Below are 12,821 nucleotides of genomic sequence, written 5' to 3' on the forward strand. Positions count from 1 at the left end.
TTGATCTACGCTGAGTACCGCTGCCTTCAGCTGCATTTCCGCAGTGCCTCTCGCTGCGGCTTCGTGTGATGCTGCAATAGTGACAGCCTTATCAAGTGTAAGATCATTCTCTTCAAGTAGCCGCTTTTGTGTTCCTTCTTTTGACAACCCACACACGAATTTGTCTCTCAGTGCCTCTGTCAGATTTTCCCCAAACTGACAGTATTTCGCTAGCTTACGCAGTTCAATTAAGTACTCCGCGTTGCTTTCCTCTTTCAGTTGCGTCCTCGCATAAAATTTAAATCGTTCCGCTAACATCAGCGGTGTGGGGTTCAAATGATCCTTCAGGACAGCAACAATATTAGCGAAAGTCTGATCCGCCGGTTTAGCTGGTGATAGAAGATGCTTCAATAGCCCGTATGTCTTTGCACCCATTGAGTTTAGTAAGGTTAGTGCTTTATCTTCATTTGATATTTTATTTGCCTTACAATATATCTCTATGCGTTCTACATACGTGGCCCAATCTTCAACATCGGGATCGAAATCGTTGATGTTACCACGCTTAGGCATCCTCGCACTCTTCTTGAGAAAACAAAAAGAAATTTTTCTTTAACTTTTTTTTTCCCAAAATGGTGGTTTCCCGCGCTTGTCTTCTTCCCCGCCTACTTTCAAAATGGCGGTTTCCCGCGCTTGTCTTCTTCCCCGCCTAAATGGCGGCTTCCCGCGTTTCTTCCTCGGGCGGGAGGGGTAAAGCTTTGCCCTCGGGCGACGACCGCTGGCTTTCGGGGTTCGCAGCCTGCGCGCCGGCTTCAGTTTGGGCAGCGAGGCTCCACAGAGGGGGGGAGCTGTCCACCTTTCTCACCCGCTGGCTGTCTCTTGTCACTCCCGCTCGCTCGGTCTCGGTCTCCCTCGCTCGGTCTCCCTCGCTCGGTCTCGTTCTCCCTCGCTCGCTCGGTCTCCCTCGCTCGCACGGTCTCCCTCGCTCGCTCGGTCTCGTTCCCCCTCGCTCGCTCGGTCTCGTTCTCCCTCGCTCGCTCGGTCTCGTTCTCCCTCGCTCGCTCGGTCTCCCTCGCTCGGTCTCGGTCTCCCTCGCTCGGTCTCCCTCGCTCGCTCGGTCTCTTCTCTCTCCCGCTCACTCAGTCTCGCTCGCTCGCTCGGGCTCTGTCTCTCCCGCTCGCTCGGGCTCTGTCTCTCCCGCTGGCTGTAACGGCGATTGCCGTATTGCTGCATTCGCCCTCCCCAGCGGTTTTCAATCGTGCCTCCCAGCCCCTCTTGCAGTCCGGTCCTTTCCCCCCTCGGCTGCGGCTGAGTTCTCCGCGGTTTTTCTTTATTTTTATTTTTTAAAATTTTCTCTGCGCCTTACTCTGTCCCGGTCGCTGCGCCTCGCAGCCTCGGTAGCTGCCCGGCCTTTTTCACCGGTCGCGGTCGAGCTCTCTCTCGACGCTGTTGCGTCTTCCAGCCCGCTTGCAGCCCGGTCTCTCACATCGGCTGCGTTTGCATTCGCTGCGGTCTCTCACACCGGCTGCGTTTGCATTCACCGCGGCTTCCGTGCCTTACGCTGCCCCAGTCTCAGCGCCTCTGGCCTCGACTTCTGTCCGGCTCTTTTCCCCGGCCGTGGTCGAGTTCTCCGCCCTTATATCCTCCGTCTTTCCTCCCCTACTTCACAGTCAACGTGACCGACTCGCTGTTCGTCGCTGATCGGCTTACCCACCACCGTGATAGAAGGGATGATCCTGCCTGTTGCTGATGGAAGGCTTCGTGTCAGAATTCTTCCGTTGCTCTGCAGACCTGAGTCTTTTCTCAGCAGAATGATGAGGGCGGATGCCTCTTCTCGACGCCCGTTAAACTGCTTTGGATAATCTCTGCCGCAGGGTAAGATCGTACTCGTCGCCACTGTTAAGTTTGTGTGTTATAATGCGAATTACTACACAGACCACAAGAGTAAACTTTAACAGGTCTTTACTGGTTGAAGGTCAGGGCGGAACTGCCCAATAAATCATTACACAGCACTTTCCACTGTAATGTTCTGTAGTTCTTTGACTACCTTTGACGGAGGCTCTTTAATAGTCAGTCTCGCCTCAGATTTTGATTTCCCTGCGATAAACTGCAGCAAGCCGGTCATCTTACTAGTTGTTTGTTTCAGAGTGAGACGATGAATAGTGCCACGATGCTCAATGTCCACATCTTCAGAAGCATGAAGAATTTCACCATTTAGAATCCATTTTGGAGGCTTCACGTCCGCAACTGAAAGCTCACACTCAAGAATGGCGTCACTTGGCTCTGTCACTTCCACATCACATATGGGTTTAATGATGGCAATTGATTGCTCTTCTACATATAACTTTACTGTGCTTTGGTCATCTATGGTATCGCACATGTAGTTGCCTTCATCTTCAAAAGCGACATTATTAATAACGAGCTTCCTGTACACATCTTCACTCACAATCTCATATTTATTACTGGGATGAATCTCTTTGTCTTTGTAATACCACTTGACAGCAGCATTTGGCCTGGAAACCTTGCATTCGAAAATGACACGATGTTTCTCCATGCCAATCTTCTCTCTTAAGGGTTTCACAATTTTAACTGGCAATTCTTTAATTCGAAGCAAAGCTCTGGAAGTAGCGCTTTCAGCAACAAACTTGATCTCTGCAGCATCTTCAGTTTTTGCCTCTGCCACCACTTCCCTGAGTGGCTTATTACTGCTGACACTGCTCACAAAAGGGTGCACTGTCTTCTTAGCTTTCAACTGATCGATGAATTTGACATATTCCCCTTCTTGCTCAGCTTTGATTCGTTTGGCCTCATCGCGCAGACGGTTTGTGTGTTCCTGTTCCATTTTCTCAATCAGCTGCTTCTGTTGTCTTTCCAGATTCTCCCACTCTGTGTCAAAGAACTTTTTCTTTGCATTCATCTCTTGCTCAAAACGGCGAATCATTTGTTCTAATTGCTGTTGTAATTTGAAATTGAGTTGAGTTCGAGCCCGGTGTTCCTCAGAAATGTGCATGTCTGTAGACTGGACAGACTCAGAATTCTCTGTCAAACTATGTTGTTGTTGTTCAGTGGAATTCTGTTCTGATACTTTGTTCTCTCCTGAAGCATTTATGCTCTCCTTCGTTTTTCCATCATTAGGCTGCAAGTCCATTTTAGACTTGTCTTTTGCACCTGGGCTGATCTTACCATCATCAGTTCCAGAGTCTGAGCTGATCCTGGGTAGGCGGCACTCTTCCTCGCCGTCAAAGAAACTGCACGGCTCGAGTCTTCCCTCGCGATCGGACGTGATGACAGTTCTGGTGAAGTTGTAGTAGTATTCCATATCCTCGTCAGAAGACGTGCTTGGATCATCGGCTCCGTCTACCTGCCCTTGAGTTGACTGCTCTCCTCTTTTCTTCTCCGAAAGATCTCGGTAGAATGGCAAATCCTCTTCACCATATGACTTGCCACCATAAAAGGGAGTCAACCCGAAAAATGTAGTTGAGTGGGCCCGGGCACTGCGTCGGGGGTACCTCCTTTTGTTTGAATCATTATCCTGGGCTTTGTTCCCATCACCATCCTCCTGTGAAGTCTTGTTTCCGCACTGCAGCACGTGCTTCTGAAACAGGTTTTTTACCCTTTGTTTGTAGACTTTGTTGCACGTTGGACACCTCAGGACTTCCCGCTCATTTTCTGGACTTTCCGTCATTGCTTTTAGGGGGTGCCAGTCCATATTTATTTTCCTGATCCACTCCCGTCCCAGAAGTGGTGGACCTCCCTCAGGTAGTACATATAAGTCCATTCCTTGGTGCTCTTTGCCCTTGTGTCTCACCTTGACTTTTATCCTTCCGATGGGGTATACTCTTTGCCCCATGTATGTCTTTAATACTATCTTCGTATTCCGTAAGGGAATATGTGTGAATAACCTTTTGTAATCTTGCTTATTCATGACCGTCAACGCCGATCCGGTGTCCACTTCCATCTTCACCTGGACCCTTGCTATCTGAAGTGTGACCCAGATAGTTTGTCGGTCAGCTTTCTTACTCACATTGTGAATTCTCAGACTACCCAGTTCCTTGCTGTTGGAGTCTGAATCCGAATTCTGTTCATCCGAACTCTTCTCAGCCACCTTGTGTACCTTGCTGCACTTTTCCTGCGGTGACTTTTTGTTGCTGGTCTTCTTTCCTGACCGGCATACTTTAGCTATGTGACCAAGCTTGCCACATTTTCTACATCCCTGGTTTTTAAACCAGCATTGGTTTTGATCGTGTGTTGTCTTCCCACAACGATAACATTTCGTTGTACCCAAAGCCATTTGATCTACGCTGAGTACCGCTGCCTTCAGCTGCATTTCCGCAGTGCCTCTCGCTGCGGCTTCGTGCGATGCTGCAATAGAGACAGCCTTATCAAGTGTAAGATCATTCTTTTCAAGTAGCCGCTTTTGTGTTCCTTCTTTCGACAATCCGCACATGAATTTGTCTTTCAGTGCCTCTGTCAGTCCTTCCCCAAACTGACAGTATTTCGCTAGCTTACGCAGTTGCTTTCCTCTTTCAGTTGCGTTCTCGCATAAAATTTAAATCGTTCCGCTAACATCAGCGGTGTGGGGTTCAAATGATCCTTCAGGACAGCAACAATATTAGCGAAAGTTTGATCCGCCGGTTTAGCTGGTGATAGAAGATGCTTCAATAGCCCGTATGTCTTCGCACCCATTGAGTTTAGTAAGGTTAATGCTTTATCTTCATTTGATATTTTATTTGCCTTACAATATATCTCTATGCGTTCTACATACGTGGCCCAATCTTCAACATCGGGATCGAAATCGTTGATGTTACCACGCTTAGGCATCTTCGCGATCTTCTTGAGAAACAAAAGAATTTTTTTTTTTCTTTTACAAAATGGCGGTTTCCCGCGCTTGTCTTCTTCCCCGCCTCCGAAAATGGCGGCTTCCCGCGCTTGTCTTCTTCCCCGCCTCCGAAAATGGCGGTTTCCCGCGTTTGCCTTTCTCCCCCGCGGGCTGTCTCTTGTCACTCCCGCTCGCTCGGTCTCGGTCTCCCTCGCTCGGTCTCGTTCTCCCTCGCTCGCACGGTCTCCCTCGCTCGCTCGGTCTCGTTCTCCCTCGCTCGCTCGGTCTCCCTCGCTCGGTCTCGGTCTCCCTCGCTCGGTCTCCCTCGCTCACTCGGTCTCTTCTCTCTCTCGCTCACTCGGTCTCGCTCGCTCGCTCGGGCTCTGTCTCTCCCGCTGGCTGTAACGGCGATTGCCGTATTGCTGCGTTCGCCCTCCCCAGCGGTTTTCAATCGTGGCTCCCAGCCCCTCTTGCAGTCCGGTCCTCACCCCCCCGGCTGCGGCTGAGTTCTCCGCGGTTTTATTTTTTATTTTTTATTTTTTTGTTAATTTTCTCCCCTACTCACAGTCAACGTGGCCGACTTGCTGCTTGTCGCTGATCGGCTTACCCACCACCGTGATAGAAGGGATGATCACTGCCTGTTGCTGATGGAAGGGTTCGTGTCAGAAATCTTCCGTTTCTCTGCAGACCCGAGTCTTTTCTCAGCAGAATGATGAGGGCAGATGCCTCTTCTCGACGCCCGTCAACTGCCTTGGATGCCTCTCTGCCACAGGGTAAGATCGAACTCGTCGCCACTGTTAAGTCTGTGTGTGTATATTGAGAATTACTACACAGACCACAAGAGTAAACTTTAACAGGTCTTTACTGGTTGAGGGTCAGGGCGGAACTGCCCAATAAATCATTACACAGCACTTATATACCGGTGTGGTCACCGCCGGTATTACAGTATACAGCAGCCAAGATAAAGTAGTGCAACCCTTAAAATAGTTCTCTTAAAGGTGGAACGGTTACATACACTACACTTCTGAACTCCAATGAGTAGAGTCCCAATCTACTCAACCTCTCCTCATATGTCCATCCCCTCATCCCCGGGATTAACCGAGTGAACCTTCTTTGTACTGACTCGAGAGCAAGTATGTCCTTTCTTAAGTATGGACACCAAAACTGTACGCAGTATTCCAGGTGCGGTCTCACCAATACCTTGTACAACTGAAGCAATACCTCCCTATTTTTATATTCTATCCCCCTAGCAATGAAAGCCAACATTCCATTGGCCTTCTATTAGCGGGGCGCTACCTCTTAGGGCGCTAACAGGAGGCGCAAAGCAACCGAATTTTTCCCCCTCAGTTTGTGTGTTCCAGTATTAACTACCACCATGCTTCGCCTTGGTGTGACTGTGTGAAATATAACCTAAACCTTAATCTAGCACTTATCCTAGGTGCTACTTGAATGTTTATTTGGATCAGGAAGGATGAGGAGGACTAGTGCACCATGGTCACAGTCAACGAGGATGTCATTTGTGACTTTGATTAGGGCTGGTTCAGTGCTGTGGCAGGGGTGAAAATCTGATTGGAGAGGTTCAAACATGGAGGTGGGCACGGATTTGGGAGTTGACAACACGTTCAAGGACTTTGGAGAGGAAAGGGAGGTTGGAGATGGTGTAGTAGTTTGCAAAGACAGACGGGTCAAGGGTGTTTTTTGTGGGGGGCGGGGGGTGCCGGGGGGGGCGGGTGGTGATGACAGCAAATTTGAAGGGAGGGCAGTACCTGAAGGCACCGTTCACAATATCAGCTAGCTTGGAGGCCAACACAACTTCAATGTCGTGCAAAGGTCACATTTTGGGATTTTTCATAATTTTGCCACAGAAGGAAGCATGGTGTAATTTATATTAAAAATGTTACTTTTAAGATAAATTTTGTTCTCAAAGGGTCAGTTTCAAAGAACAACCATAGGCAAATCAGAGATCAGACAAAGTATCGAGATTGCTGAGGTAATTACGGTTTGTTTCAGAAAACATTCCAGTAAACATTCACAAATTGGGGATTAGAGGGGGCGATTTTTGCCGAAGACTTTAGATGGTAAAGAGGTAAAGAGCTGGTTGAAATGCCGGTTTAGCCCGCATGTAGCGCAAGATGCCATCTTGGTAAAGGTGCTGAAGTCAGCGCTAGGAATAGCCACCCGGAGGCTGTTAAACAGCTGATTGCCACTTAAAATGCTTACTAGTGCTCATTAAAGAGGCTGTGGTGGCTAGTGCTTCAATGAATGCCCTCTCCTAAAAGCAACCAGCTGTTTGGCAGTAACCATGGCTGCGGATGTTCAGTTGATGGGTATATTCTTTTTAACCAATTCATTCATGGAATGTGGGCATCGCTGGCAAGACCAGCATTTATTGCCTGTATCTAATTGCCCTTGCGAAGGTGGTGGTGAGCTGCCTTCTTGAACCACTGGAACAACTGAATGGCTTGCTAGGCTACGTACAAAGGGGAGTTAAGAATCAATCACATTGCTGTGGGTCTGGAGACACATATAGGCCAGACAGGGTAAGGACGGTAATTTCCTTCCCTAAAAGATATTAGTGAACCAGATGGGTTTTACAACAATCCGGTAGTTTCATGGTCACCATTACTGATACAGGAAACTTTCGATTCACCAGCACCTAAATAACCGGAAATTTCGGTTAACCGGCAAAATTCAGGAGTAGGTTCAAGTAAGTTTTACTTCATATTGTACTTGCCTTCCTCGATCTGTTGTTGTGCAAGGGTGTGGCTGCAGCTGTTGCTAAGCTACAGAGACGCTTGGAACTTGTGGCCATTGTTCTGCACCTGTTGCTAAGCAACAGGGTTTGTTGCTTTATACAGAGCTCTCAGCTCTCCGTATCTTTTACTATAGCGCTCGGTTATCCGGAATTTTTGATGAACCGGCACCACGGCGGTCCCGTCGGTGCCGGATAAAAAAAAGTTTCCTGTACTAGCTTTCTATTCCAGATTTATTTAATTAACTGAATTCAAATACTGCAGCTGTGGCAGCATTTGATCTCTTGTCTCTGGATCATTGGTGCAGGCCTCTGGATCACTAGTCCAGTAACATAACCGCTATGCTACCATACCCCATTCAAAACTGAGAGTGATAGATTTTTGGGCACAAAGGGAATCAAGGGATATGGGGATAGGGCGGGAAAATGGAGTCGATGTAGAAGTTCAGTCATGATCTTAGTGAAAGACGGAGCAGGCTCAAGGGGCCATATGGCCAACTCCTGATCATATTTCTTATGTTCTTATACTTACCATTTAAAGGGACACTCAGTATTTCACAGGCAAAACTGTAATTGAACAATGGCTGCCTTTAAAGAGGAGATGGTTCGGGTACAGTCAATTTCCATTCCTACGAGGGGGAAAGGTAAACCAACCAAAGCAAGAGCTCCCTGGATGACGAAAGTGATATCGAGTAAGATAAAGCAGAAAAAAGGGGATTATGACATATGTCAGGTTGAGAATACAAGTGAGAACCAGGCTGAATACAGAAAGTTCAGAGGGGAAGTGTAAAAGGAAATAAGAGGGGCAAAGAGGGAGTATGAGAATAGATTGGCAGCTAACATAAAAGGGAATCCAAAAGCCTTCTATAGGCATATAAATAGTAAATGGGTAGTAAGAGGAGGGGTGGGGCTGACTAGGGACCAAAAAGGAGACCTACACATGGAGGCAGAGGGCACAGCTGAGGTACTAAATGAGTACCTTGTATCTGTCCTCACCAAGGAAGAAGATGCTGCCAAAGTCATAGTGAAAGAGGAGGCAGTTGAGATATTGGATGGGATAAAAATTGATAAAGAAGAGGTACTAGAAAGGCTGGCTGTATTTAAAGTCGATAAGTCACCAGGACCGGATGGGATTCATCCTAGGATGCTGAGGGAAGTAAAGGTGGAAATTGTAGAGGTACTGGCCATAATCTTCCAAGCCTCCTTGGATATGGGGGTGGTGCCAGAGGACTGGAATGTTGCAAATGTTACACCCTTGTTCAAAAAAGGGTGTAAGGATAAACCCAACATTTGCAGGCCAGTCAGCTTAACCTCAGTGGTGGGAAGCTTTTAGAAACGATAATCCAGGACAAAATTAACAGTCACTTGGCAAGTGTGGATTAATTAAGAGAAGTCAGCACGGGTTTGTTAAAGAAAAATCGTGTTTAGCTAACTTGATTGAATTTTTTGATGAGGTAAAAGAGAGGGTTGATGAGGGCAATGCGGTTAATGTGGTGTACATGGACTTCCAAAAGGCGTTTGATAAAGTGCCACATAATAGGCTTGCCAGCAAAGTTGAAGCCCATGGAATAAAAAGGACAGTGGCAGCACGGGTACGAAATTGGCTAAGGGACAGGAAACAGAGAGTAGTGGGGAACGGTTGTTTTCAGACTGGAGGAAGGTATACAGTGGTGTTCCCCAGGGGTCAGTACTAGGACCACTGCTTTTCTTGATATATATTAATGACTTGGACTTGGGTATACAGGGCACTATTTTAAAATTTGCAGATAACACAAAACTTGAAAGTATAGTGAACAGTGAAGAGGATAGGGATAGACTTCAAGAGGACATAGACAGGCTGGTGGAATGGGCAGACACGTGTCAGATGAAGTTAACATCGAAAAGTATTTTGGTATGAAGAACGAGGAGAGGCAATATAAACTAAAGGGTTCAATTCTAAAGTGGGTGCAGGAACAGAGAGGCCTGGGGGTACATGTGTACAAATCGTTGAAGGTTGAAGGGCAGGTTGAGAAAGTGGTTAAAAAACCATACGGGATCCTGGGCTTTATAAATAGAGGCATAGAGTACAAAAGCAAGGAATTTATGATGAACCTTTATAAAACACTGGTTCAGCCACAACTTGAGTATTGTGTCCAATTTTGGGCACTGCACTTTTGGAAGTATGTGAAGGCTTCAGAGAGGGTGCAGAAAAGATTTACAAGAATGGTTCCAGGGATGTGGATAGACTGGAGATGCTGGGGTTGTTCTCCTTAGAGCAGAGAAGATTGAGAGGAGATTGATAGAGGTGTTCAAAATTATGAGTGGTGAAGATAGAGAGAAACTGTTCCCATTGGTGGAAGGATCAATATCCAGAGGACACAGATTTAAGGTGATTGGCAGAACAACCAAAGGCGACATGAGGAAAAACTTTTTTACGCAGCGAGTAGTTATGACCTGGAATGCACTGCCTGAAAGGGCGGTGGAGGCAGATCTAATCATGACTTTCAAAAGGGAATTAAATAAGTACCTGAAGGAAAAGAAATTGCAGGGCTACGGGGAAAGGGCAGGGGATTGGGATTAGCTGAAGTGCTCTTGCAGAGAGCCAGCAAGGGCTTGACGGGCCAAATTGCCTCCTACTGTGCTGTAACTATTCTCTGATTCTATTTCATGGTCATTGCAGTTGGAGCTGTGAAGAGGACCTTTGAAACATATCGGGAGACTTTCTGGGACACTTATCAAGACTTCACCAACACTCGAGCAACATGCCTGATCACAGATGGCGACGAGACAGGCTATAGGGAGGAGGTAAGAGCCCTAGCAGAATGGTGCAAGTACAACAACCTCTCCCTCAACATCAGCAAAACAAAGGAGATGATCGTGGACTACAGGAAGCAGCAGGGGGAGGGACACACACACCTACATCGAAGGGGCTGAGGTGGAGAGGGTTAGCAGCTTCAAATTCCTGGGTGTATTCATTATGGAGGACTTAACGTGGTCCAATCACATCGACGTCATAACCAAGAAGGCATGCCAACGCCTGTTCTTCCTCAGGAGACTGAAGAAATTTGGAATGGCCCCCCAGATTCTCACTAACTTCTACCGGTGCACCATCGAGAGTATCCTGTCCAGCTGCATCACTACCTGGTATGGCAACTGCACCGCCATAGACCGCAAGGCTCTACAGATGGTGGTGAAAGCTGCACAACATACTATAGGAATTAAACTACCTGCTGTGCAGGATATCTACCCCGAGAGGTGCCAGGGGAAGGCACTGAGAATCATCAAAGACGCGAGCCACCCCAGCCACAACCTCTTCGCTCTGCTCCTGTCCGGTAAGAGATATCGAAGCATACGGTCTCGTACCAGCAGGTTTCGAAACAGCTTCTACCCCCAGGCCATAAGACTCATGAACGAATAATTTATTATTATTTATTACTGTTGTGTTTGTACCGCTATACACAACTACATAAAATAATAAAGCAGCAGAGACTGAGAGTAACTTCAAGTGATCTTTACTGGTTAACTGGAACTTCGGCACTGACTATACAAATCGATACGCGTCTGTTATATATGCTCGCAACTAAGGATGTACATCCGTAAAACAAAGCAGTCCCTTCAATGTTGTATACATTACACTTCCTCCCCCTTTAGTTTAATAGTATATTAACGCAAAATTTCTATAATTAACATACAGTAACCTTTTTGTTTTCTTAAAAGTAACAAAATTCAAATTCCAACATAACATTTTATTTTGTCAACAGCCCTTTTACAAGTCAAGTCTCTGGGGAGGCCTCCTCTGCCTCTCTGGGTAATGTCTCTCCAGACTCTTTTGCTTTGGGGAATGAGACTGTACAGGTACAGGTGCATTTAGTGAGCTATCAGCACAGGTAGCGCTCTCAGCTGTGGATGAGGCTGGTGCTGATGCTGATGAATCAGGAGTGTCTGTTTCCATGTCAGGTGAGTCTGGGCGAGGTATAGGGGTGTTTTCCACCTGAACATCCAGAATTTGGTCCACATGACGTCTCAAAACGTTCTCTCCCACATCCACAGTATACATCAGTGGTCCCTCTCTTGTGGATATTGTCCCTGGTTGCCACTTTTCTGTCCGGAAATCATGAGCAAGAACTGATTGTCCCACACTGAAGCTTCTTGTTGGCTTAGCATTCAAATGTTTGAACTGTTTGTTCTCTACATCACGACGTACATTCGGTTTAAGAAGGTCCATGCGAGATCTCAGGTTCCTGTTCAGAAACATCATCGCTGGAGTCTGATTAGTGGCTGCGTGTACTGCGTTCCGATAAGCAAAGAGGAAATTGTCTATCTTGTGTTGCAGTGGTAGATTCTCGCTGTACATTGCTTTGATGGCCTTCTTGGAAGTCTGTACGAATCTTTCTGCCAAGCCATTTGTAGCTGGGTGGTACGGGGCAGATATGTAGTGCTTGATTCCATTTTTCCTCATGAAACCTTGGAATTCGTCAGAGACAAATTGTCGTCTATTGTCTGTGCAGATTTGTTCTGGTAGGCCATTTCTAGTGAACATGGTCCTCAGAACTGAAATGGTCTTTTCAGATGTGGTTAATTTCATTTTAATGACCTCGGGCCATTTGGAATGTGCATTGACTGCAATCAAGAACATGGAGTCCATGAACGGTCCAGCAAAGTCGATGTTCACACGTTGCCATGGTGATGAGGGCCATTCCCATGGATGGAGAGGGGCTTGTGGTGGTGCGTTCTGGACCTTTTGACATCCTGAGCAGCTCTTTGTCAGGTCCTCGATCTGTTTGTCAATTCCCGGCCACCACACGTATCCACGGGCAAGGCTTTTCATCTTTAGCGTACCTAAGTGGCCTTCATGCAGTTCATCTAGCACTCGATTACGAAGCTTGGGAGGAATCACAACTCGTGAGCCGCACATCAGTGGTCCCCGACACACTGATAACTGCTCCCTCCTAGCTGAGAATGCTGGAAACAATAAGTCACCAAGCGCTGGCCATCCCTTCACAGTGATGTCATAAACTTTTGACAATGTAGGGTCATTGCGTGTTTCTCTTTCAATGAGGGAGTTTGTCACTGGTAGCTGCTCAACTATTGTTGTGTGAAATACCTCTGCTGAGTCAACTGTTGTAGTTCTCTCTGAGGTCGGCAGTGGTAAACGTGACAAACCATCGGCATTGCCATGTTGCTTGGTCCCCTTGTATTCAATGTCATACAGGTGAGCCCCTAGGAAGAGTGACCATCGCTGCAGCCGTTGTGCCGACATCACTGGAACGCCCTTCCTTGGGTTGAAGATTGAAA

Source organism: Somniosus microcephalus, chromosome 6, assembly GCF_052327205.1.
Source record: "Somniosus microcephalus isolate GS21.2 chromosome 6, FLI_Smic_1.0, whole genome shotgun sequence".
NCBI classification, from domain to species: domain Eukaryota; kingdom Metazoa; phylum Chordata; class Chondrichthyes; order Squaliformes; family Somniosidae; genus Somniosus; species Somniosus microcephalus.